The sequence below is a fragment of the Gadus macrocephalus genome, chromosome 16 (genome assembly GCF_031168955.1).
Source record: "Gadus macrocephalus chromosome 16, ASM3116895v1".
Taxonomy (NCBI): Eukaryota; Metazoa; Chordata; class Actinopteri; order Gadiformes; family Gadidae; genus Gadus; species Gadus macrocephalus.
The window spans coordinates 5,211,484-5,239,308 of NC_082397.1; the positions used below are offsets into that span (position 1 = coordinate 5,211,484).

The 27,825-nt window shown below is 45.2% G+C and overlaps 1 protein-coding gene across 1 annotated transcript in view; it reads right to left on the reverse strand.

The window, feature by feature from the left end:
• cntn5 (contactin 5) overlaps positions 1–27,610 on the reverse strand; it is a 137,289-nt gene extending 109,679 nt beyond the window's left edge. The window contains 1 exon segment of the mRNA XM_060075806.1: positions 27,180–27,610. The gene's annotated coding sequence lies outside the window, so the exon portion shown is untranslated.
• Between the last annotated feature and the right edge of the window lie 215 nt (positions 27,611–27,825).

The window sequence follows — 27,825 nt, forward strand, 5'->3', positions numbered from 1 at the left end:
TGTAAAGTCTGGCAGACTTTAGAAGATACCATGACGTAAGATGAGAGATACTTTATAACTCCAAAATAGTGTCACAGAAGCAATTAAAAGAGATGCAATAAGAAGTATTACAAAAGTACAAATACTGAAAAGATATCAATAAGGACAATATGAGTTATGCAGGACCTAATTATAGCACAAAGGAGTCACAAGCAAGTTTACCTAATACAGATAGGATATAGAAGTTAAGTTTGCAGGCACAAGCGACCGGGGATAAGGTTTTTTATGGTGGTGAAGGTGTGGGCCTCCATTGTGGGTTCCATTATTAAACAGGCAGTGGACAATTAGCATGGAGGCAATGTTTCTCATCCCAGTGTGCACAACCTTTGGGACAAAGCCCATTACAATGGTAGTAAACTGTATTGATGTTGTTGATACATTGAACTAGTAAAAACATTCAGATGGTTTTTCTTTTGTTTAAACATAAATTAGCTTTTACTTCCTTTGTGCGAATATTTTATTTGAAAGGCATTAAAAGTGAATTGTGAGGCCTGTTACCTTTGGTTACAAGTGTCCTATTGTAGCCTGGTTACCAGAAGAAGCTGTTAGCTCCTGTTTTAGAGTCTGGCATACGTTCAGACAGATTTCCAGCAGACCACGCCCGGGAAAGGCCAATCACAAACTGTTTTACTAATATGGGGCAGGATTAATACGACGACTGTACTGAGGGCCCTATGGGAGCGCTGTTTAGACATTTTCATTTACAACAAAGATGGATGCCGTAAACATGTTGCTCTGATTGGTTGGGGGTCTATCCAATTGTCTCCAGGGTAATTTTGGTCTATTCCTGTTGATAACACCCCATGGAAATGTTTAAGGAACTGAGTGGCCTTAGACTAATTCAAAATTGGGAATTGGTTGTGGAAATGTCAGGCTTCTCCCATTCCTACAGATACAGTTTCTTAGCCTTCTTTGGCCTGTGACCCCATTTTAGGCCTGACATTTTTTTCCACCCCAACTTTCCAACCCCAACTTGCGACCCCAACCTGCATCTGGTTCACCACACATAGATTGAACCCTACTAGCTGTTGTACCAGCGACAGAAGCGGTAGCAATAGCAGTATCAGTATTAGCAATAGAGGGAGCAGACAAGATAGTGTGTTCCCACCTGTTCATATGAGAGCAGTCATCCAGCTAAACTGGGATGATTTCATATGAGAGACAGGCAAGAAATGACACTCCACCAGTCCCAGTGATAATCATCACCCCTGTCTCCACTCTCAGATTGGGAAAATAACAGCAGGTTTTGTTGACACTGGCCTACTTTCAGCACACAGATCTCGTCTGTATAATCAGAAGAAAATTAATCAAATAATAATTAAATTGATCTGTCTCCTCTCTCCCTCTCCCTCTCTCTCTCAAGGTGAATGAATGTAAAGAAGATTTCACTCCCGAGATCATTTAACTAGAAAGGCAGAGAACCCATGATCCAGCATAACATTTAAAGTCTATCTTCATCTATAGGGGTTAGTGGATTCTTTATTACCATAAATCCTGTTTCTATTTCAAAGCAGAGCATTATCACCAACGTGCCGACTAAAATGTATATCCGAAAAAGGAATAAGTTCAAGCCAGATCCGATTATCCTGTTATCGAGCCGTAGAGTAATTCAAACTCACAGACAAACAAGCATATAGAAACTATTCCCAGTTCTCCAGGATTTCATCTGAAACACCAGCACACTGAGATTACCTAGTTTATCAAAATTGAGATCCGTCTGTTCAGATTATCCTAACTGCCAAGGGGCCATGAGGAGAGATCATGACTCACACACCTTCTTAAGGTGGGGTGAGGTAGCCTTCTAAAGAAGAGCTGTTTAAAGGAAGTGAGCTTCTTTTTAGGTCACAAACAAACAAACAACAAAGAAAAATCAGATGGGAACCGAATTAGATCAACTGGAACTATGAATGCTGTTTATATTTCTAGCATTTTCACCTTTGTGTGTGTATTTTGAAGTCTATTTAATTCAGTTTTTGGGAGTGACACCCCACTTATTAAAACCCTTGACCTAGCCGTGATAACAAGAGTCATTTTGAACCGTATTGTCGACCTGGCCTCAAGCGTCGATGCTAAACTGCCATTTGCTCAAGTGGAGCAGGCTACAAACCCAACCACAGCCTTTCATTTAATTCTTTAACATATCTTCACCGTTCAACAAGAGCTGTGAGCAAGAGGGGGTATGTCTGCGCTTGTCTAGCACAACTTTGGAAGATGAACAACCGTACTCAAATGAAGAGCAAAGGTTAAGGAAATATTGTCAAACTGTCCCTAGTGACATTTATATGTCGTCCGCCACTTAGTCTCGGCTTGATTATAGAAGAACTTGACAAATGTCATTCTATACTAATTACGTCTGCTCAATCAGACTGACTGAGTATGGTATGGCAGAGGTAATGCGTATGTATGTCACGGTGCTCAATGTTGTGTTGAACAACTGTGTTCTGTTTGATTGTTATTAGGCCTGCATGATAAATCGTCATAAAATCGCGATCTCAATTCACACCTCTGTGGATTTCGAAAAATCTTTTTATTTAATTTGTAAAAAAATGTAAGCCTTAATTTACAGGTGTGTAGAATTGGTTCAGTAGTTATAAAAGGCCAGCAATTAAAGACAATCTTCTGCTATATGTAGAAAATAAATCATTCCGTCTTTGATACTGCACTTTAATCAGTTATAAAGGGCCATAAGAAACGCAACGTGCTAGAGGTGCCAAAAACTATGTTTGGTACTGCCATTATAATTTTTTTGTTATGGAAACATTGTGTTCAATAAAAATTACATTTCGTGAGAAAAAAATCATGTCAGAGAATCGGGCAATTCCAAGCTAAAAAGTCGTGATTCATATTTTTCCCCCAATCGTGCAGGTCTATTTGTTATTATCCAACTGCTCTTTACGCGTGAATGCGCAGGATAGTTTAGTGGTTAGGATGTTGACCGCTAGCTGTAAGGTTGTGGGTTCGATCCCCAATGTAGACATCCTTGAGCTTGTCAAATGACTAACCCCCCCCCCCCACACACACACACTTACCCCATCTGTTCTTTAACAAATTCACTGCAAGTTGCTTTAGATATGAGCATCTTCTTAATGACTGAATAGAAATAGAACTTAAGAAAAGTTATTTTTACAAAACAGACTGGCAGAGTGGGAAACACTGAGCCGGCTGTAAATGTCATTGCGATAGCTATATGAGGAGGGATCATGTGAATGACTACATGTACAAACAATCAAACACTTTGTATTTCCATCACGTGTTTGTGCTTCATCCGCACCTTGAATCCCGAGTAAGGGCTGCAACCCTGTGTCTATTTAGTTGTGTTGCATCTTAACGCAAGCAACGAAAAAAATAGGCAATTATCAACGTAATTATCATAATGACCCTTAACGCTTCTCTTTCTTTCCCTGCGATTTCTGATGGTGCAATTAAGGAAGGGAAAAAGGCTCTGCCACAGAGCTGCGATCACTAATGCATTACTTTATCTCTATACATTTAGCAAACAGATGGTTTTGTCCCCGACCACCATACCTCATGCTTATCGCTCGGGAGCAAATTGATCAAGTGTTGACTCAGCTCTTTTCAACCAAGGCCGACGGAGGTCATGGTAAGTGCAGTTTTGAGAAACTCTGGCACTTTATTTACCCAAAAACATAAAATATAAGAAGTGGAGATAAGACTGGAGGGGAAATCAGAGTGTCAGTGGCAGTTCTTAGTCCTCAGTGGAATGATACAATTATATTTCTGGTGGAAAATAAGGAATTGTTTCCACTACAATTTCCTTGCTGGGCAGTAAACAAATCAAACGTAATTAGTCATGGTTGGCCGATTATATCGATTTTTATCTGTTAGCATAGCTGTACCTACAGTGAAGTAGAAATACCCATGAACCGTTCGAACTCTACTATGTTAACATATACTGCCACTGACAAATGTATCAGTGAGAACATGTATCGTCCTATATAAAGGTTGTCTTTTTTTAGGAACTCATTTCAAAGTTTTGACGGCAATGTCAAAATAAAGCACTGCAGCTTTCGGAAAATACCACGAGTAGAACAAATTAAATGTCAAGGAAGGTCATGAAGGTATGGCAGCTAATCAGTGCAGTCTCCATACGGGGTGAAGTGCCTTCAGGTGTGATCATGTCTGTCCTTTGTTAAATACACATATTATTCATCAGCCCTTCAATGTGATTGTTGTTAATGATTCCTTGTGATCATGCATCCCCCACTCCCTGATACAGCTGCTGGCTCCCTCCTCAGTCAGTACCCCCGGTAGCACCAGCATGGCGATGCAGCCCATTAAAAAAATAAAGGTCTAAGTAAAAGAAAAGCGCTCATTGGCTGGTTATTCTAGTGGATAATGATTATATAATTAACCCCCGGGTAAACACTTTGTTAATGATTTGGTCTTTAAGAAATGTTCGGCATCAAGCATCAGCATTTATGCGTGAGCACGGTTTGCTGTTTTTCACGCGGTGCGTTCATTAAGCCTCTCGCTGACTCCGGCTGTTGTCTGACACACTGTTCCACTTCGAAAACGTGCCTGCGATCGTCTTACTGAATCCAGATCCACCCCTCCACCCCCACCCCCAGCTTTCAGAGGACCGCAATGGAAGCCAACGAGCCCAATGCTGTGATTCTATTGGCTGTGGCACACACACTGCAGTGTGTGCAGTGTATGTTTCCCCATTGCCCGAATCAACCGGCAACTTATCTATTATTAATCAGAAGAAAATCGCCTCCGTGTGCCCCTGTTATGTGAATGGATAAGCCTCTGTTAACGCATGTTGGCTTACCAGCATCCTCCACAAAACCCACTTTTGACCTTTTAAATCTCGGTATTTCCTTGGTCATGTTTATTCGTTCTTGTTCCACACGGTATACGCATGTTATTCGGTACATTGCAAATCACGCGGCTCTCGCACTTTCCTTTTTTTGTAAAAGCGACTCCGTGATAAGGCCCGCTGTTGGAGGTTCCCTAACAGAAAGGGAAGTTAATCGTGCTGTCGGCAGTTACCATCACTGACGCAGGCTTTGACGGGTTTGTGCCCAAAATGCCGTGCACCGTCCCCCGCACGAGGGACACAGAAGATAGGGGCTGCTTTGAGTTCCTAGCTAAGAAAGCAGCTGTATTTTACGACTCCCATTTACATCTCTCATGAGGCGCTTCCAAAAAGGAGCTGGCCTTGCTGTTTCTCTCTCTCTCTCTCTCTCTCTCTCTCTCTCTCTCTCTCTCTCTCCTCTCTCTCTCTCTCTCTCTCTCTCTCCTCTCTCTCTCTCTCTCTCTCTCTCTCTCTCTCTCTCTCTCTCTCTCTCTCTCTCTCTCTCTCTCTCTCTCTCTGCAGAACCACTGGCTCCCGTCGTGCCCACACTACGACGGCTCCCCCATCCAGAGAGGGAGGGAAGGGGGGTTAGGGATTCCTCGACATCTCTCTCCCCGTCTCTACGGATCTTCATCTCCTCCCACTGGGGCCCCGCGAGCCTCTGGGGCCCCCGTACCGCTGGGGCTCAGGTGTTGGGAACGCGGACCTGTGAAGCCCGTCGAGACTGCAGCTGTGACGGGGGAACAAAGGGTCACGCCCCCCTCCGCACACTGGAGGGGGGCCCCCCTGCAGCCTCATCATCTCGCTTGGAGAAGCAAGGAAGATCACAGATCCGTCTTCATTCTTCTCCTGCTGCTGCGTGGTTAACCGCTGCCCTCCATACGTCTTGCTGTTTTTCTCTCTCTCTCTGTCTCTCTCTCTCTCCCTCTCTCTCTCTCTTGAATGTTCATGTCATTGTATGTCTCTGGCTGTCCTCTCTCTAGTTGTCTTATTCTCGATCCTCTTTCCCATTCCAGCCGTCTCTCTTGCTCGGTCTCCCGCCCCATTTCTTCCTTAGGGGGTGTTGTACTCCCCTTCCCTCTCTTCCTCCTGTGATGGGGATTGATTTTTGTTGTGTTGTTGTCTCTGTTCTCTCTCTCTCTCTCTCTCTCTCTCTCTCTCTCTCTCTCTCTCTCTCTCTCTCTCTCTCTCTCTCTCTCTCTCTCTCTCTCTCTCTCTCTCTCTCTCTCTCTCTCTCTCTCTCTCTCTCTCTCTCTCTCTCTCTCTCTCTCTCTCTCTCTCTCTCCCCTCATCCATTCATGGTGAGGGTGATTATGTTGTGTCTGGCCATAAGCTGGCGACTCCCCTCTTCAATGCTGTAATTTTCCTGATGACCTCAATCAGAAGACAATTACGACGGCGAGGGGGGGGCGCCATCCCATTAGGACGCCGGACAGAGTGAGGCCGAGGCAGCCGTGTAGACAGAGGAACACGGTCACTGTGAGGAGGAGAAAAAATGGAGTTCCTAAATAAGCTAGCTGCCTGGAGGTTAGGGCATTGGCACGCCTGGCCCTATGCTAATCCTATTATGTTATTATAAGGAGCTCGAGCGAGACAATATGTGCAAACGTTGACAACTAATTCACCGTCCTATTTATTTAGAATGATTGTTCTAAAAAATGAAATCTCCAGAAAGCCATCCCTGTAGCAGTACATCACAGTTATTTCAACATAAACACTGTTCTCATTATTATGTTAATCGATAATCAATGGGAATATGACATATTGTGAACCAGCGGGTTTCTGCTTACAATGAATACATTCACTGCTCTTTTAGCGCGACTATAACATAGTTTTCATAGGCCGCTGCATCACATGACGTATGATCAGACTGTGTTGGGTGGTGATAATCATAATTACACTGCGGTGGAATAGGAGTAGTGTGTGTGTGTGTACCAGTGGCCAGGCATGCGGCCGCTGTGTGTTTGGAGTCATGGAGGTGGGGGAATGACAGTCATCTTGTGGAGGGAGATGATTGGATAACAGTGGTTCATCACCGCTAGCTGGGATAATCCTCAGAGCCTCTTCCGCTGCCCTGCGTTCAACACCTTTCACACACATATCCACGCGTGACATGAGTGGACTTTTGTTTTGGTGATCACGTTTTTTTGCTCTGATCTTCGACAGTGGGCCATAGGGGAAGCTCTACTTGCTGTTGTGTTTTCGCATAGCCCCTTTGTTCCGTTCACTGTTTCAAAGGGCTTCCCATGGCCCCTAGCTGACGGTGTCTAATCCGATCCCCAAGAAAAAACTAAGTGGTAACAGGAGGAATCCTTGAGAAAGAACACATGGGAGGGAAGAGCGGTAGAAATAGAATAGACTTATTAGACTCGAAACAAAGGTATTGTAAAATGAATAAGACACAAACATAAAAAATTAAATACACGATTTTGAGATGAATATGTTCAATGAAAATGAACTTGCGCCAATACAAGAGAGAAAAGTATAGTGGATTGGTGTGTGAATCCCAGCCCAAAGGAACTGGGTTCTCACCCACAGAATCTGCTGCCTGTAGTGTAGGCATCTTTCAGCAAGATGGATCAAAGCATCTGCTAATAGTGATGAAATAATAGTAACATATTAATGTATTTTTGACGTGCATAGCACGTAACCTGCCGCAGTGACTGAACTTTGAGGAAGGTCCTTTTTTAAATGTACAAAGCACCACATTTCTATGCCACATTAATAACCGAACTCCACTTGGAAACTACAGATGTTTCCCTGTTGAATAAGGGAGTTAAGTTGGACTTAATATCCAAACAGGCGAGATTGGCCGACATTTAGTCCCTGACACAACTCAGACAGTGAACCGTAATAAATTACACAGCCGAGCTGTAGATGACAGTGCATCTTTTAAACAGGGAATTGCTGTGCAGGATGAAGGACATTTCAATCAAGATTTAATTCCACAATCGTACCCTTCCAGAATATCCCAGAGAGAGAGAGAGAGAGAGAGAGAGAGAGAGAGAGAGAGAGAGAGAGAGAGAGAGAGAGAGAGAGAGAGAGAGAGAGAGAGAGAGAGAGAGAGAGAGAGAGAGAGAGAGAGAGAGAGACACGCCGCAGTCACGGTGGACACCAGCAAGAGTGTGAGCTGTGACTCTGGCTGGGAATCAGAGATCAGCTTTAATTGGAAACGTTTCCCAGTCTCTTCTTAACTCTGCGTTGTCCTCCGTCACCTGCTCTGCTCGGCTAGGGCAGCTGGGTGTGATGAACTGCAGAGAGACCGCAAGAGAATTGAGACAAAGAGCTGAAGCTGATGACTGTCTGGGAGAAAGATAATGAGAACCACAGGATCGCATCCTTACTAAAGCAAACCTCCAAACTCCTTCAGCGAGTCCCGTTATAAAATATTTACTGTACAGACAGGGGTATTGATAACAGATAAAATGGAGTGCATTTGGTACTGCTCAGCTATTCTGCAGAAGTAATGTCAGCCGTCGATCCACTGAACTGGGTTCTATGTAATGTTTTGATTGAATGAAACTTGAAAACCAGAAAAATTACTGTCCTTAAACACACCTTTTAACTTTAACATAGCGTCTTTGTTGAGCACAGACTATCTATAGACGAAGGAAGCCACGGATGTAAACTCTTCAATTCCCCATCTCAGCAGGAGCCCTTGTGAACTGACAGAAGAAATACATCACAACATGTACGAGGGGAATTACAGACACGGCCCTGTTCTGTGTGGTACGAGCGAGAAGACATGTACATGCGGAAAACAACCGCCTTAGTTCAAACGGCCCCTTGTTCGAGCAGGCGAAGGCTCCTGGTAAAAGGTTTAAATTGTTTGCTTTTGTTGACAACACACGCTAATTGGAAATTGAAAACAATGGGACAGAGGAAGCCCAGCGCCTGCTGAGGCCGTTTGTATTATGCTCGCCTGCTGAAGTATGTGTACAAGTAGCGCGTTCCCAGAATACTCTGAATGCCGGAGGGGAAATGCTTTTCGGTCGGATATTGCTCAGCTCAAGAACGAAAGGACGATTACGATAAAAATATGTGTGAAAATATAAAGCACAAAAATATAGGAAGACAATGATATCTACATGAATATAAAGTGGCTCAAGGGTATCGCATTGTGCATGGAATATTTCATATCGCAAATGTTTTGATATTGACGATTTACATTGGAAATGCGCAATGATTATTGCATACTGCATTCCATATAATACATCTATATATATATACACATATATATAAACACATATATGTATATTGTGGCAGACTGCAGGGAGGAGTGAGGGGAGTGGTAGGTCTGGCCACCTGCTGGCTCCACCCCAAGGCCATATATGGACTTCCTCCTTTTAACGAGGCAAGCCTGGGGATCGTTAAGTAGGGTTGCTGGGGCTTAAAGGATAACTCTGGTGTAAAATGGATCTGGGATATGTTTAATATGATAACGAGATGGGATGTTCGTTTGGGAGCACAAAAGTGCATGACGACGCATTCTTAAATAGGCTGTTTTTAGCCGATTCTACCAAAACGCTATAAACTGGGAACCATGGGGGCATCTTGTCATGGTAAAAACGAAATCGTTATTTTAAACCACTTAAAAGGCTAGAAGTAGTCCGACACTTCTTTGGTAGTATAATAAGGGTCTTAAAATATAAAACGAGGCATTGATAACTTTGTAAGTGTACAGATTTACACTTACAAAGTGTACAGTTTATTAAAAAGTACATTTTATACACACAATACCATCAGTAGTTCACCTGTGGACGCCATCTTGTCTTTAAGGCTCGATTGGTAGATTGGCGAACAAAAAGCTTCCGTATGATGATAGATGTGTCACGTGTATGGCTGTACACCTGAACGAGAACTGGGGGTGTGCGCTGCGCAGGGCACAGCCTAGCCTTTTAAGTGGTTTAAAATAGCGACTTCGTTTTTACCATGACAAGATGCCCCCATGGTTCCCAGTTTATAGCGTTTTGGTAGAATCGGCTAAAAACAGCCAATTTAAGAATGCGTCAACATGCGCTTTTGTGCTCCCAAACGAGCAACCCATCTCGTTTTCTCATATTAAACATATCCCAGAACCATTTTACACCGGATGTATCCTTTAAGAGGGCTAGCAAACAGACATGTGGGGAGGAAGTTGGAACTGGCGCTAGGGCTAGGGCTAGGGCTAGCAAAGGACAGGCAGGATCTGTGTGATCGCCTGGAAGCACGGAACGGCCTAAGGGAAAGAGATAGGTGGAAAGTGTTGGACGGACATTGGACTGGAGCAAAAAAGAGGTGGATGACCCTTTTCCCACCCTGGTTTTGTTTACAAGGTGAATAAACCATTCGGCATTTGAACTGCTCTCTGTGTGTTGTGTCGTTTTATCTGTTCGACTTGGTAGCGTGGAAACCCCACACCCACTGGCCCGCTACAATAAATATATATGTAATATATATTACACACATTCTCTTACCATTACCTGCTCTGTACGTGCCATACTCATCCTCTGATCCGTTCTAGGGATGAATGTTATGAACTGCTACACAACATCCGTCCACCTTTGACCTGCCGTCCTGCTTCCCAGGTAGACCGGGGAATCTATCATGCACATGGTCCTGATTCGATTGCCTCCTGTCACCGCCGATTCCCGACGACGCCTCTCGTTGAAACATTTAAAATTCAAACGGAGGAACAATATGGCCCATCACTGGGGTTGAAAAAAATATACAAAACACTTTAGAATATAAAAAAAGATGGGGAGATGAAAGTGACGGCGAGTCAGACGGCGTAGCGACCCAAATTCCTCCGTCTCTCTCCCTCTCCCCGTTCTTTTATGGTGATCACTTGATGGCGTTACGCTCATGGGCTGATGTGGCTGCCGCCGAAACATTACCATGTATTCAGCAATCGTAGGACATCAAACCGAAAAGGCTTGGGGGCAAAACCGAACCACTGGCTCCTGGCCCTGTGCATGGCGTCTCAGCCGGGGGGGGGGTTCACGGACAGTACAGAGGCCCCCTACTGTGTCATCCCAACCAAGCGCCGCCTGGAATAAATGGAACCAATGTAATCCGCCGCCACATTACCGGCTAGGGTGTGTGTCGTTGCTCACGACTACACGGTTTTATTAGTGTGTGATTATGATTATCGTTATTTTGGAGCAGAAGTGGCAGGGCTGTGAATAGGAGAAGCAAGCAGTAATAATATTAGTAGTAGTAGTAGAAGTAGTAATAGTAGTGGTAGTAGTAATAGCAGCAGGAGACATGGAAGAAATACAGAATTCTACTATTTGAAAGAAATTGAAAATTGTATATGTATCCACAAGCACATTATGTGCAATCTCTTTCTTTCATATATTATTTATCCGATACGACATGCTGCTGGGGAGAGGGAAAGTGCTTAGTGGGCCGTTCACCAGGGTTACGATTGTATGGCAGGGAATGCACACCGGACATTCAGCTGATGCCTGCAAACCAGACACAGTCCACAGATAGAGATACTGCAGTCCCACACCCCAGGACCTACCAGTGTTATTATAGGGATGGAGTTATTGATTTTAGTTCAAGCTGACATAAAAGTGGGTAAAAATACATGGTGTGCGTTGTGGTTTCTGGCCAGCTCGATCGTAGTGATTATTTGAGCTTTGAGAATAAAACTTTGTTGTGATTGCTGAGAACACAGACGTGTTTCATTTTGATTGTGCTGAAAACCATTTTTACAACAGAGCGTTACAGTGAGATTTACAATGTTTTCCTTCATCCAAAAATGACTTAGTGTTGAGTCAAACTAAAACAAGCTATAGTACACTGCCCCAAACAGCAACATATTCTCACTCATCAGCTTTGAAAAGAGAAATGAGGCAGAGTTGATTCCCTGCAGGTTTACGACGCACAGGTGTACAACTCTGTACATCTGCCTTGTTCAGAGAATGTCCCAGATGTCAGCGAGACATGAAAGACAAACTGATAACTATACAGTATGTGTATGTGAGAAGCAAGCTCACTGCATAACAACAACCAGCTTCTAACCTCCTCTTTCTTGTCTTCATTGTCATTAACATACTGTGGGTAAAAATAGACTGCTGTCTGTCCAATTGAAATAAACAATTTCATCAATCATTCATTATTTTTGGATGATTAAATCATGTCATGCAGCACCATGACAAGTGGATTAACAACTGACAGTTATGAATATACATCATTAAATACTAGTGTTCAGATCTTTACATCTATATTTAATACCAATACAGTGCTGTCTCTGGGGGCCATGATTAGCAGCCAGGTGTCACTTGCTAAATGAGTGGCATTGCTTATTACTCCAGGGAAGGGAACCTTGCTAGGGTCTTAGTCCTGGTTCAGGCCCCCTAGTCCCCCCATTTTACTGTGATCCTTGTTCAGGCTTCCCTTCATTCTGTTTCCGGCCCCTAAATCTGGTTGCAGCCACTAATTCCGGGTAAGAATTCCAAATCCTGGTCTCGGCTCCTTTAATCCAGTTTTAGGGCCCCTAATCCAAGTTTAGCTCCAGTTATACCAGCTCATCCCCCCAGTCCTGGTCTCCATGGAGCCATTACAAGGGTTTCACTGGACCTACTGATCCATCATTGATAGATATCACCAGAGTAATTTCTTCCCTCCCTCAGCACATTGTGGCTTTCTGCCTTGCAGTGGTCAGAGATCAAGGTATATATGCTTGTTGAGGAGACTCTGCAACATGTCCCTCCTCCACTTTCCATCTGTCTATGTGCCTCTCTTGTGATAGCACGGGGGTCGACCGCGTCTCACCTGTGTGGGTGTTTCTGCGGGGACTGCAGGGGATGTAATAAATCACCCTCACTTGTCTTCAGGTGTCTACAGGTTCCAGTTTGTCTTCAGGATGCACCTGTAGTTAATGCAACCTTTTGTATTTTGCAGCTGGGTCATTTTTTCTGTCGCCGCTGTCACGTCGACTGATGTGAAAATATCCATGCTCTGCAAAATATCTGTGTTGTCCTTTCTTTTGGTTTGACTTTTGGCATTTCGCCATGTAGAACTTTTGCAGAGCTGCTCTTATCCAAGAGAATTAAGGTGTTTAAGGCTTTTTCCTCACGTATTCCTACATGTTGCAGACATTAAAGGTTGAATTACCATGTCCAATTCTTCATGTCTTTGACTTTCTACAAAGGCCTGAGCTTACATGGGTCATCCATAGTTAATGGGCTACTTGATGTTCTTATGAACAGTGCAGCTTTGTTGTACATCCTGTTTGAAGAACATATGTTTTCTGAGGAAAAAGACAGTCCCTGCATTAATGCAACGGCAACCCCTATTAACATAATGCATGAATTAAGTGGAACCCAGAACTGGAGTCTTATCTTTTTCTCGCTCTTTTAGCATCCGATATTTTTCCTGGGCAACAAAAAGAGGACTGAGGACAACTGCTCAATCACCCTGTCATCCTAACAGGGAACAAAGGCGGGGGGGGGGGAGAATTTGAAGAGGGAAGACATTTCTGGGACAGGTGAACAAGCAAATACTGCAGTCTGAGCTGTCATTCACAACTGTTTGATTGGGGAGAAAGGTGGAGAGCGATGAGAGAGAGAGAGAGAGAGAGAGAGAGAGAGAGAGAGAAAAAGAGAGGCATGAAGCCCAGGTTGAAGGGAGCTTTTCTTGCTTCTATCATATTTCTTAGTCACCACTATGCCTCGGAGTGTCCTGTTTCACTTCCTCCCTCCTCCTCGTCGGGTAGCAAGCAGTCGCAGCGACTACAGTGGAGAACCGATTCCTTGTGCCGTCAAACCTGTGTCATCAACGACACCTGAGATGAGAGCAGCGCTGGCGAATGGACGCGTGTTGCTGCTGGATCCCTCAGTCAAAGATAGGTCTGTCCCTTGAGCTGGCGTTGAATCAGAATAACTGTCTTATATATGCACATGTGATGTGCACTATGATAATGTAGAGGCTCATGTGTAAAGGTACTAAGAGTAGATTCCACTGTGTTTGCATTAAACCTGGAGGCTTCCTTCAGCAAGATGCCTCACTTTTCCCAATGCATCTGAACGCACTTTAAAAGTCGCTTTAGATGAAAGTGGTAGGGTTGCGGCGTAGAGGATTGGTTGGTTAAGTGTGTCTGAAATCTTCAGTTTCCAAAACATTCCTTGGGGCAAGGTTTCCTAACCTCTACCTGCTCCTTAATGCCCTGTCATCCTGTCTAAAGGTTTCGGATGAATGACTAAATAGTCTTTCTTAGGTTAGCTTAAGTCCTAGCTTACTATCACCTCATCGCTCCCTCGAAACTTTAAATGTCAATATATTATATGCAGTAATAACCATTCACGTCGAAACAATCCTAATTAGTGAGGGTGATCCAACGACCGAGGACGTTCATTTGTTAAGGCAATGAGCAGTGCGACCGACAGCACATCGGATGGCCATTCACACATAGGAATACTTTGCACCCACTTCACTGGCATTTTCCCTTCAAAGAGAACTTAAGATTGATCACAGTACTACAATAACGCAAACAATATCTCAGCTCTCATCTCAAAAACCGCAGTAATATCCTCAAACATTGATCATCTCGAGTGTCTGTTTCTCGGCCAGAATGCTGTCATTCCATAACGCCGAGCTAGTCAATCCGAGACGCCAATAGATCAATCCAACCGGTGGCCTGGGCCTTCAGCCGTCCGCCGTCATCATCCGACGAAGGTCATTGGAAATCCCTTCCCCAAAAAAAGTGTGAAAGTGTGGAGCGCATACCCATTTGGTAATGTCACCTCCACAAAAATCCCCCAGTAATCCCTCACTGCTGACAGAGTTCTGCTGGAGCCGGCTGCAGTCCTTCCTCTCTACCAGGAAGGGAGGACATCCGGGCCTCACAGTGGTAGCCTGGTGGAGTCGCTGGTGCTGGGGGTGTGGTGGTTGCCGTGGAGATGGTGGGTGGTGGTGATGGTGGTGGTGGTGGTGGTGGCATGGTGTCGGCGGTGGGGTTGTGGTGGTCGAGGAAGGGATGGTGGTTGTGGTGCGGTGGTTTCTGAAGTGATGTTGGTGGTGTTGGGGATGGTGCTGGTGGAGGTGTGGTGGTGGTGGTTGAGGCAGTAATGGTGTGGGTGGTGGTGTTGTGGTGGTGGTGGTTGAGACAGTGATGGCGGTGGTGTTGTGGTGGTGGTGGTGGTTGAGCCAGTGATGGCGGTGGTGGTGTTGTGGTGGTGGTGGTTGAGCCAGTGATGGCGGTGGTGGTGTTGTGGTGGTGGTGGTGGTTGAGACAGTGATGGCGGTGGTGTTGTGGTGGTTGAGCCAGTGATGGCGGTGGTGGTGTTGTGGTGGTGGTGGTGGTTGAGCCAGTGATGGCGGTGGTGGTGTTGTGTTGGTGGTGGTTGAGCCAGTGATGGCGGTGGTGGTGTTGTGGTGGTGGTGGTGGTTGAGCCAGTGATGGCGGTGGTGGTGTTGTGGTGGTGGTGGTTGAGCCAGTGATGGCGGTGGTGGTGTTGTGGTGGTGGTGGTGGTTGAGACAGTGATGGCGGTGGTGTTGTGGTGGTGGTGGTGGTTGAGCCAGTGATGGCGGTGGTGGTGTTGTGGTGGTGGTGGTTGAGCCAGTGATGGCGGTGGTGGTGTTGTGGTGGTGGTGGTTGAGCCAGTGATGGCGGTGGTGGTGTTGTGGTGGTGGTGGTGGTTGAGACAGTGATGGCGGTGGTGTTGTGGTGGTGGTGGTGGTTGAGCCAGTGATGGCGGTGGTGGTGTTGTGGTGGTGGTGGTTGAGCCAGTGATGGCGGTGGTGGTGTGGTGGTGGTGGTGGTTGAGCCAGTGATGGCGGTGGTGGTGTTGTGGTGGTGGTGGTTGAGCCAGTGATGGCGGTGGTGGTGGTGTTGTGGTGGTGGTGGTTGAGCCCGTGATGGCGGTGGTGGTGTTGTGGTGGTGGTGGTTGAGCCCGTGATGGCGGTGGTGGTGTGGTGGTGGTGGTGGTTGAGCCAGTGATGGCGGTGGTGTTGTGGTGGTGGTGGTGGTTGAGCCTGTGATGGCGGTGGTGGTGTTGTGGTGGTGGTGGTGGTTGAGCCTGTGATGGCGGTGGTGGTGTTGTGGTGGTGGTGGTTGAGCCCGTGATGGCGGTGGTGGTGTTGTGGTGGTGGTGGTGGTTGAGCCAGTGATGGCGGTGGTGGTGTGGTGGTGGTGGTGGTTGAGCCCGTGATGGCGGTGGTGGTGTTGTGGAGTTGGAGGTGTGACGTGGTGGTTGAGACGGTGATGTTACCACGAGCAGACTATTATAATAACAGTCGTGGTATTAGAATAAAGAAATAAATGTGATTATTATTAATAACAGTAGTAGCAGTATTAAATAAATACGTCGGAAATAGAGCATATGCTGGTTTCCCGAGCCGAGGCGCCCTCAGGGGGTGATGTAACTGTACCCTATTAGTAATGTTTTTCTCTGGGCTAAATGTGAATAATGTGTGAACAATGTGAACACGCAGAGCCCTGAAACACCCTCCGTAACCTGCTAGCTGTGGCACGGGGCCGTGTAACCCCCCTGCACATCAACTCAACTCAATTAGTATAACCCTTAATAAGAGTTACGCAACGCATTGAGGCACATGCCCTGGGAAAAATACACAACCCACATGACATGTCTTTAGTCGTATTGTTTCTTTATCTTATTTGTTCAGTTTGTGGATCCATCTTATATCTATTTATACATACATACATACGTACGTACATACATACATACAGTTAGGGTTTATGGATTTTAATTATTTCAATTAAAAATACTATGCGCAGCACAAAGCCGTGAAGTAATTCAGTTATTTATAAAAAAGAGCCTCTTTCACCTTTGACATTTAAAGGCCAGGGTTAGGGACAGGTGAGGAGCTTGGGTCCGGGTTGTTATTCCAAAATGTATTCACAGCTGCTGCGTGAGCCCTGCACATGCATTCATTCGGATGTGTCAAACGCATGTATTTTTCATGCATGAACTGAGAGACACCAGTTTAAGCGAATGCTAAATCGTCCATTCTTATGCTCCCCACATCATCCAGCTGGGGCAGATTAGCGCAATAGCTCGAGCCATCCCACAGGTTAGTGTTTTAGCATGGACTCAATCTGCGCACCATTCACACCCGTTAGCTTGTCAACTCCATCAACACGTGATTTACACAGGTCAGCGCTTTAGCTAGGACTCAATCCGTGCACTATTCATGCAAAACAATGCAATGCAGTACTGGTGTACTGCGGACAAAAGCACTCGAGGTGCACGAGATATAATGATCGACTCCACAGTATGGAGTGACCGCCTCAAGACCTCCTCTCATAGATCTCCGGAGCCACGCTCAACGTAATTAAGGCATCCACTCAAGCAGGAAGAGGTTTTCTCCCGCAGACAATAGGCGGTGGTGAACATGTGTGGTGAGGCTGCGCCATTTGTGTCCTTTAGAATAAAATGTAAAGAACTGGTCTGTCTGTCTGTCTACTCAATATCCATTCATTATCTCAGTTCTTGATGAATCAGCCTTTTATGATTACAGCGTGTGATTGCATGGCTACGATGGCAGCCGGTTTGCTAGCACTGAATGGTTTGTGAGTGCATCATTGTAACTGATCGCAAACAATGGTGGAAATTAGCCTCTTCACACAAACCACAACAATATCTGAGCTATAATTGCCTTTGTGATTGAAGAGTCCTTTGAACGTACTCAGAGAACAAAAAGGCAGACATGAATAACATCCAATCGGCTGCCATGCGACTTTCGCCGCGAGGAAGACAAGCAACCAGTTGGCACTACTGTGATGACTGCGCATTATCCTAGGCTCATTTGTGTAAATCATATCGATTTAACATGTATTTTATTTCATACAATTTCAAGAATCTAAACTATTGAAATTCATGCACTGGATTCGAACAGTGACTTACAGTGAAAGCAGCAGAATATGTCGCATTTTCTTAACAATAAAGGCGGTCTACGGCACAAAAGGTGACCGTCCATTTTCTGATTTGCTGGCCAGAGGATAGAGTTCAGAGAGCACAGGATAAAAACAACATTGTGGTCTCTGATCCTTACACCAGGGACCTCGCCATAAGAGCAGGAGGGGAGGAGGATAACAAGGTGGAACTGCTGCGTGGTCTCAAGGAATATCAATGAGTTGAAACGAGGCAACAACAAGGACAACAAAACCACCACAACAACAACAGGTGAGGAGGAGGCTGACTGACGGGATGAGTGACAGTCGGACACCATGGAGCCGACTATTAGCTCTGTCACAGAGAGACGTTCTCATCCCACCGTCTCACTCCAACAAAACGAAATATCTAAAGGGCATGTGTTGCTATGGTAACCATATTGTGAGGGGGTTAGATAAAAAAAGGGGGGAGCTTCCTGGCATATTATACCATTGGTGTTGTTTAGGATTTGGGCTTCAAACAGTGTTTGTCCAGGTTTGGCATGATTCTCCCCACCATCCACAGACACACAGAGAGAGCGAGAGATAGGGATGGAGAGAGAGTGATAAAGGGGGAGAGAGAGCGAGAAAGAAGAGACAGAGTCAGATAGACAGTGACTCAGAGAGAGAGACTGACAGAGATACAGAGAGGGTGATGAAGAGAGAGAGCGAGAGCTTCAGAGAAAAGAGAAGGGACGGGAGCCTCCTGTCAGTTGATAGTTGTTTGCAGATGCCCAAAAAGATATAGGCAACGTCATCGTCAAACACTGCATTCTCAAAATGACTTGTGTGACTGAAGGATAAAATTGTGAAGGTGTAGATCGATCAAAGGCATAAAAAAAGCCCGCAGGTGAGTTGGATTGCTATGTGCCTGAGACGATCATTGCATCTTCTAATCTACACTGACGACAAGGACATCCACTGACAAGGCCAACTGAACTTAACACGACCCAGAATCATTATCCTACAATGGAGGGCTGTTTCTTTACTTTGTTACATTTATAACATTCTATTATAAAGGATTTCTCTGGAGGTTTGTGAACGTCGGCCTAGCGTGACGTCCTACCGTCTTGAAACGAGCACAGCGTGGCCGAATGGAAAATCTCAATGTCCCAGGTTCAAGTCCCAGGGGTGGCACAGACACGGATTGCGAGGAGTGGTGCCATTAACCCACTCAACTGGATCCTCAATAATCAATACCCATTAGGACAACCGCTATTATCTGCCATCAACCCCATCACACGGCACAACAGCTACAACTCAGTAAGTTGGGGATAAAAGCAACCGACCAAACGCAGCACCATGTATGCCTGGACTGGATCCAGTGTTTGTCACATGGTGCAAAGGCCAGGCTACAGCTGTGTACACCGCCGCATAGCCACCCGCCTCCCTCCCCCCCGCAAAATGACAGCCACCATTTGACAGTTACCTCCTCCACGCGCACATTTCATCTCCGGGGAGGGCGGACGCACAGAGCGGAACGTACAAACACATCATCGCCGGGGTAATGGACGACGTGTGACCCTCCCTCAGCAGGAGGAGGAGGTGACCCCAGAATAAGAACACCCACCTTGGGCTTTCAGTTAAGAGCGGTTCCCTTGTTTTTTCCCTTGCTAGCAGCAGCCCATACCCGCCCCTGTGTGGGATGCCGGTGCACACCATAAAGCAACCCCCCCCCCCCCACAGAGCTCAGAGCTTTTCCACCACGTTCGGACATCAGCAGGGTTCCTTATTGGCCGTTTGAACATTGTTTCCGTCTTACTGACGGCGTCGGCAGTAATACTAATCTAAACGGAAGCGTGGACTTCAGGGGGAGAGTGCATCTTTACTGCCGCGGCTAGCAAGCTGAATCCAAAATTATCCGGGGAAGTTGTAAAGCTCTCTTTTGCAAGGCTTCATTTGCCACATTGTTAAGTGGTAAAGTAGAGTCTCCTTAGGTCAGAGGAAGGCAAATAAGATGATTGGACTGCAAGTCTACTGCAAGTAGGAGAGAGCAAGAGTAATGAGGAACGATAAAAGATAATGACTGAAAATGACTGAAAGGTGGTTTGGACAAGAATATGCACACATCCTTCTCACACTTAGGTGTAGACAAGTATATTTTAAATATATGTAGATATTACAACACTGATGAAAAGGGCAACAACGGCTTTTTAATTAAAGTCAGATTTGAGTGTAAGAATATTATAGAAAAATGTGTGAGAATAATGAGTATGTTATGTGAGTGGATTCAACTAAATAAGATGAAGTTGCATGAGCAAAAAAGGGACAACCAAAGACTAAAAATACGATGGCTGGAAGTGTCCATTATATGAAACAGAACTTATTCCCTAAATTTATCCTATGATTAGGATGTAACCATCTTGTCTACAGTTAATTTATGATGTTAATTTTAATGAGAACATAAGAGTGTTAATTAAAGTGTTATTGTATGTCTAACAGACCCAATTTTGTAACTGGCCTGTAAGAAAAACTGTAACAAATTAAACATAAATTGAAGGCAGAATTAATAAAAAATGCATAAGATATTAAATAAATAAATACATGAATAAATATGCCTATGAAATCAATAAATTAGGTAATAGATATATACAAAGGAATAATTAAAATATATAAAGGACTCAATATAGTTCAATAAATATCTTAAAATAATAATTCACAGGACTACATTTATTTTATTATTTTATTATTTATTTTATATATTTTAATAATTACTACTATTCTTTTTATTTCCATCTGTATTGTTCCAATGAAAGGATTTGGTTATCTCAGATGCAGAACAAAGCAACTGCACCAGAACAACACTGACCACTAGTTCACACTCTAGGGCGATGAACTCTAACCAATAAAGTGATAGCAGAGCTAAAACTGACGAAAACTGACTTCACTTTCTTGCAATCTTTCTAAATTGTGATGGCAGTGTTTGTGTTAACAGAGTTTCACTTTATTTTGCCTCATATTTGTTTCAACCGATGGCGTGGCAGGAGGCGGAGAGTATAATTGACATAAACTCAGCCAGCATTATTTAACACAGTGTAGACTGGCCAGTGGCCACTGTAGGAATACACTTATTAAAATCTCCTTATGAAAGCTTAATCTATTCACACAAACATGTTTTTCTTTAGTAGGTATAGCTACGAAACAGTAAACTATACCTAACGCCTAGTTTCACTAAACTTCTTGTAAATATTATTGGAAATATGAATTATGTTCTTAGTTAGGTTTGAATTTTAACTAACCCTATAAAATATCAGTGTCAGTGACACTGTCATTGTCATAATTGTTACTCAAATAACTTCCCAAAAATTTCCCAAAATGGTGCCCTGAATTATGGCGCAGAGATTCATTTTTAGGTCATACACCTTCTGCTTTCATCTCCCTGATAACTCTGTGACGCTGCTATTAGTTATCGCAAACAAAGAGGAAACCAAAAACCATAATTGTATTAAAAGGACGTGCAGTTTATCTGTCGTTATCTACCAACTTGGGAAGATCCGAACAACGGTGACATCGACCAAAAAAATGAAGGGTTTGACAAAATGATTTGGTATAACTTCATCAAAGAGGACAACGACCTGTTTGACCTGCATAGCGCTGCTCTGTGGTGGAAGATAATCCTTTGTCTTCTGCTCTCTGGGTTTATCAGTGTGATGCAGATGCAGACTGGGAGGCTGGCTCCATGTGGCTCCCGCTGTTGCCACGGTGCCCCATTAGAACACCTTCATCTTTCTAATCTTTCTAGGGCACCAGCTTGCTCCACGTGTGAGAAGATTACGACACACACACACACACACACACACACACACACACACACACACACACACACACACACACACAAAGGAAATCAGAAAAGAGTGGTGCCCCGTCACGGCTCTCCCTAGATAAGGCACCATCACCACTGGCACCTGGCAACGTCATCATCTCCCCTGCCCTCACGCAACATTGTGTGACCACCATTAGCTACCATTAGCAGACCTCCCCAGCTGACGTCACCATCCACCTCCCTGCACCACCACCCCCAGCATCACCATTCCCATTCACACAGCACTTACATCATCCCTGCTAACGCAACCCCTCTGCTGGTCAATCGGACCTAGACCTTTTTCAAAGACACAGCTATTCAATCAATTACTATTGTGTAACAGCACTACTACTGTATCAATGTATAGTGCATACATGCATATATTTGATGAATTGTGGTGAATAATCTTTAGCTTATAATCAATTAATAGAGAAGGCTGAATATGGGCAAATCGGAAGAAAAGAAAATGCACAACTTGGGAAAATATATGATCGAGAGGTTGGCGTTCCTGGTAATTCATTAATCATATTTAACGCAACTCTTATCAGGGTGCTGCTTTGAAGCCAATCCAAATTATTTCCTCATTCCAGGCACACCGACATACACGCACACATATTTCAATTCAGTGATCTTATTAACAGTCTCTAACAGAGCCTGCCAGGCATGCAAACACTGGTGCAGTCCAGTGAAAACAGCCGAGGGGTGTATCTATATGATTAGCGTCACGCTAGCACAAGCTAACACAATGACGACAGCAGCCCAGATGATAAAGACACTACATGTAGGCTAAGGCTTCTAGGCTATGTATCTATCTACCATACTGTGCTAAATGATTGTTCAAAGTCACATGCATAATAGCTTGCAATGTCTTTTGTTGTGGATCTTTCCAAAAATGTTTTCAGTGAATGTATTAGTATTCATTGTATTATCTCTACATATATTAGTTTGCAATGCTGAACTATTGTTGTAAATATGTGTATCATTTCAGAAATATTTTCACAAAAAGCAATCATATTCATAAATTGTGTAGAAGCTATTAACTAGCCCATTGTTGTCAATTGAAAAGAATGTCCATTTCAGAACGACCAAATCCAAAGTCTAATAGGATTTCTCAGCCATCACTAGCTGTGTCCTTTATGTGCTTGTCAAGTCCATTGTGGTGTAAACGAAAAATCAGCCGTCGTAATCCAGGCATCCCTGCAAAATATATCATGACATGTTTTGGGCCTGTCGCCCAGTCGTAAGCAAGGATAAACTACAAGTACCACCTACTCCTGCCAACTTGTAAAGCCAACGGTATTAACTATTCTCAAGAGTGAGCGAGTGCTCGATTGGTTTTGCGCCGGCTACGAAAAAACATTTTAATCTACGGTTACCACACATAGACGTCATCCATCTCTGGACGTATGCAGAGAAGCAAACAACCATGGCGTGCATCTTGTTTGCGTTTGCATATCATCTAATATGACAACGTCAAATTGGCCTGAAAGCGTCTTCTGACTCACAGGACTTGAAACCCGGGCCGTTGGTTACAGTGACAAGTGAGGCGAGGGGATAGGGGAAGAGGGGATGGGGGGAGGCAGGGATGGGGGAGGAGGGGATGCGGTGAAAAGTACGTCCTTCTTGGGCAGATGCTTCCGAGCAATTATATAAATGAAGTTGTCAGATGGCTCCTGAGGGACACCCTCTCCTCGCGCCACACAGCGAGAGCCGCGTCTGCCCCCCCCAAATTAGGCAGCAGAGGGCTGGCAGCTAGGGGAAAGGGGTAAAGCAAGGCGAGGCAAGTTTATTTATATAGCACCCTTGAAACACAAGGCCATTCAGTGCTTCACAAAAGGAAGAAATCCAATTTTTCTATAACTGATGAATGAAATAAACCGTACACAACTGAAAGGCTTCCGAAGGAATTACGTCTTGCTGGCTAACGGACACACAGCAGAAGGGGCAGTGGGAAGGGGAAGGGTGTAACCAGTGCTTTCGTCATTTGATGCGCTGAATGAGGTAAAAGTAAGCCAGCTGGCCTTAACCGGGCCACACATTGACAGTGATGGACAAACTGGGACCCAAAAGAACCGGGCCCTGTGGGGGGACTCAGGCCGGCACGCAGTGTCCGTGCCTCCAAATTAGTTTTCAATATGAATTCATTAATTCAAATTAATTAAAAACTCAATTCAAATTGCCGGGGACTGAGCTAGACCTAGGCCGCCCTGGAACAACCAGTCGCTCTGTATATCTCCAGAACTCACAGATGGCCGGTCCCTGCCTGTTGGTACGGGCGTCTCAAGGGTGAAAATCAAAAAGAAAAAAAGGCAGTTACAGTTTTTAATCCCTAACTTGGTTTATATTTAGGCATTTATTCAGCATCCCAAGTGACTCAGTAAGGAAGAGAATAATCACACAACACAATCGATATTCGGACCAACCACAAATTCAAATGCGGCACGACTCTCTTTCTAAAGGCAGTGCCGGCGAGAAGCTGTGGGAACGCACATATTCAGACTTATTTTTATTCCACATCAAATGCTCATCAGCCAGCGCAAGTCAACAAGTCGTGTGTAAACATCACAGCCACAGCCAGCTACAGGCGAGCCGAGCACGGAGGAATTCCTGGACGAGTTAAGCCTTCGGCGATTTGTGAAGGTCTCGAGACTCTTAGCAGACCACACAACCTCCTCCCCCCATCGAGTTAACACGCACAGGGCAGGTCTGGGTCATCGCAAGAGCTTGGCGCGGTAGTCCAAAGCGGCAGACGCCGGTCATTAGCGGACCTCGGAGTGCAGAGGACCAGGGTGCAGGGCGACTGACGGCTGCTGGGAGATTTAACATGTGGGTGTCTGCCCTGGGCGGCAGCAGCTACAACCACCACTGCAGGCAGGGAGCCGGGGGAGGCCGATGGAGCTGGAGAGAGACACGGAGAGGTGGTTTATACAGACTGAGGCGAGCGTAGAGCTCAGCGTTTAATCTGGAAAACCTTAAAAGACCGTTGATGGCCCCGACTGGCTTGACCTGCACGTGTGCCTACACATAGAGGCCCAGGTCTGATTCCTGGCAAGACACTCTCTCTCTCTCTCTCTCTCTCTCTCTCTCTCTCTCTCTCTCTCTCTCTCTCTCTCCATGTCAATAAAAATATGGTGCCAACCGCAAAGGGATGGTGGCCGGTCGCTTCGAGAAACATCTCATTGCTCTCATCATTCCTGCTGCAGATTAATTCACTTATTTGCATTTCATCCCACACCTGCGCCCCAACCAAACCAAACAATAGGAGAGGTGTTCTGGGAGCTTATAATGGGTTTACAGCACACACAGGGCAAGGATAAGAATTCACCACCAGCATCACCACAATCACCATTCCAGCTGAAACACGCCCAGCTGGTCATTCTGTTTCCCTCTAGTCCCTCGATGTGCAGGTGTGGCTCGTTTCAATTAGGCCCAGCCCAGGGAATTTGTGCTGGGGGTTCGTCGTGATGCAAAAAACGCAACCAAATGAAGTCACTTAAAAACACGTTTTAGGTCAATGGAAAAGAGAATGCAGAATTCGTGTTTAGATTATTTATTTTTTTCTGAAGTCAATCAAGGCTCCGTCCTCAGACGATGTTAGTTATAGGGTTTGATTTTGAATGGAACACACTGCTCCACGTTAACATGTTTTATTCTGCGTTTAAATGAGTATGGAACCCCATATGCTGCTTATGTCCCACGCCACTGCTGAGCGGCACGCTGACCTTCACATCAATCCTGCCACACGATCGAACACGTGGATAAAACAGCCTACAGATCCGGTGAGTGACAAGGTCTTTAGGTGGGAGGCCAGGCAGACCTGCCTGTGTAGGGAAAGTGCTGGACCAGCAACGATTGAGAAAACCGAGAAAGAACCGCTCTCCCTGCACCAAACCATCCGTCTGTTTGGAAGACTTGGATGCTCCTTGGCGGCACGCTATGCTGCTTCATCCACTGTGTTCTTGATGGTTTACAGCAGGCCCGTCGCTAGAGCGACTGCATGGGAAAATAAAACGACATGTCCCCTAAAACACGCGGAGCACGGATGAGCAGTTTGGGTTTCTGCTGATTCAGCTTCTACATATTAATGAGACACCAGAATCCCAAACTGGTCGCGGACTAGAGATTACCGCTGTAGCTCTTTAATAACCGTTTGTGATACACGCAACGGAAAAGCGGGCATTCAGAGAGTACAGACTGTAGGCTACCAGCACGACCTCGGTAACAATACAGAGGGGACACACACACACACACACACACACACACACACACACACACACACACACACACACACACACACACACACACACACACACACACACACACACACACACACACACACACACACACACAGAGAGAGAGAGATAATGGCCTAAATTGTCTTAAATGTAGGGATCTGTACTCAGATGTTGTCTTTGTTTCTTTAGAAAGCGCACACGTGCAGTGTATACTGTGTGGGTGAAATACGCAGCCATCTGTATTCAACACGATTAATCAGAGAAGTGATGAACTATCCAAATGCCCTTTTAAATGGACAGCTGGTGTCAAAAAAGACATTGTATCAATTAGAATTACTAGTGGTATGGGAAGCTCTTCTAACCATGTTAAAGATTAATTTGAAGAAACACTGCCTAAGGCAGTTATTCATCAAATGTAATATATCATCCCAGTGCTGCTGTCCAACCCATGCCCTTAATAAACACTGCTGAAAACAAACGAAGTATGCCTGCCACGTAAGCACAATCAGTTCAACACTAACCGACCAAACAAGGAGCAAAATAATGACTTCTGATTGTTTTCCTTCTGGTTTATTCGATCAGAGCAACCGTTTGAGTTGTTGAGCTCCGAAGTTAAAATACTGTGAAGGTGATAAACTCATCGCAACAAGATGCTACTTTAACGGACAGAATGCCTACAGGTAGCCCTTAATTCAAAGCGTTAATTTAACCACAGGTTGCGTAGACTTGTGTTTATTTTAATTTATATTGTCTATGATATATGGGCCTATATTATTTGCCCGGGAAATACTTTGGCACATTGAACCTTGTTCCATTTTTTCCCACCACAAATACATATTTCAGAAAACTGTATTTTTTCGGTCTGCCTCGATATTGGGGGTGGACTCAACGGGACGGGAAGATTCCCTCTTTGAGAAGCACCTGCCAAGTACTCTGAAACGCTGTTGAGAAGCAACGAGGCGGCCAGACGCGCGGCGCATCCAGACGCATGGAGACGCTGTCAGTGGGAACACAGCACAGCATGCTCCCTCACACGCCTAGAACGAACCCAAAATACACACACACACACACGCACGCACGCACGCACGCACGCACACGCGCGCGCGCGCGGTCCAACGTGCTTCTGGACAATATCTAAACATGAAAGCTAATCCTGCCGTATCGAATAGGTTATCTCGATGTCTAATTTGAGCTGAAATAACTTCGGATTTCTCTGATTATTTCTTTCCCTGAGCAGCCCACAGCATCCCTTTATTGAGCTGCTCGCTTATCCTCAAACAATACACAAACGCACGCGTACACACACACACACACACACACACACACACACACACACACACACACACACACACACACACACTACGACTCACTCCAGGAAACTAAAGATCATTGTACTTACTGGTAGAAGAAAAGATGAAAAGCGAAGTAGTTTTGGTTCACTCTGCTCTCTTTCCAGTCCTTCGGTGACCGATTGGCCAAGTGTTCTCGGAGTCGGCTACCACAGCGGAATTTAATGTTAATCCTACCCAGGATCCAGTCTCTCTAGATGTGAAACGAAACGCGAGTGGACAACAGTACATCCTAAGAAAAGAAAAAAATGAAAAAGTCAAGCTTCGACCAAGATGTCTTGCCGGTGGAAGTCTCCAGCTCTTTCCTCGTAAGAATCAATCACACTTCAATGGCTTGTTTGTGTCGGTGCCGTGCGCCGTCGAGGAAGCCGAATGCATCGGCGGTGAAGGTGCATTCACACCACGTTTCTCTCCCCTGACTGGATAGGCGACGCGACTCAATGCGCTCTCTGTGGCGGGAGGCAGCGGTGGGCGTGGCAGAGGAGAGGACTACGACGATAAGAGGGGCGTGGCGCAAGTAGGAACGTTCGAAGTTCTTTTAGTGCAGTGTGACGGCGAAGCGTCAACTAATCAGGACAGGTTCTCTCGGTCCCCGGCAACGAAAAAATGTAGGACAGATAGTTGGGGCTCGCATAGTTTACTTGGTCGGGCTTTTTCTTTTGTCTTTCGTAAATAGGGTATAGGCCTACTCAATTT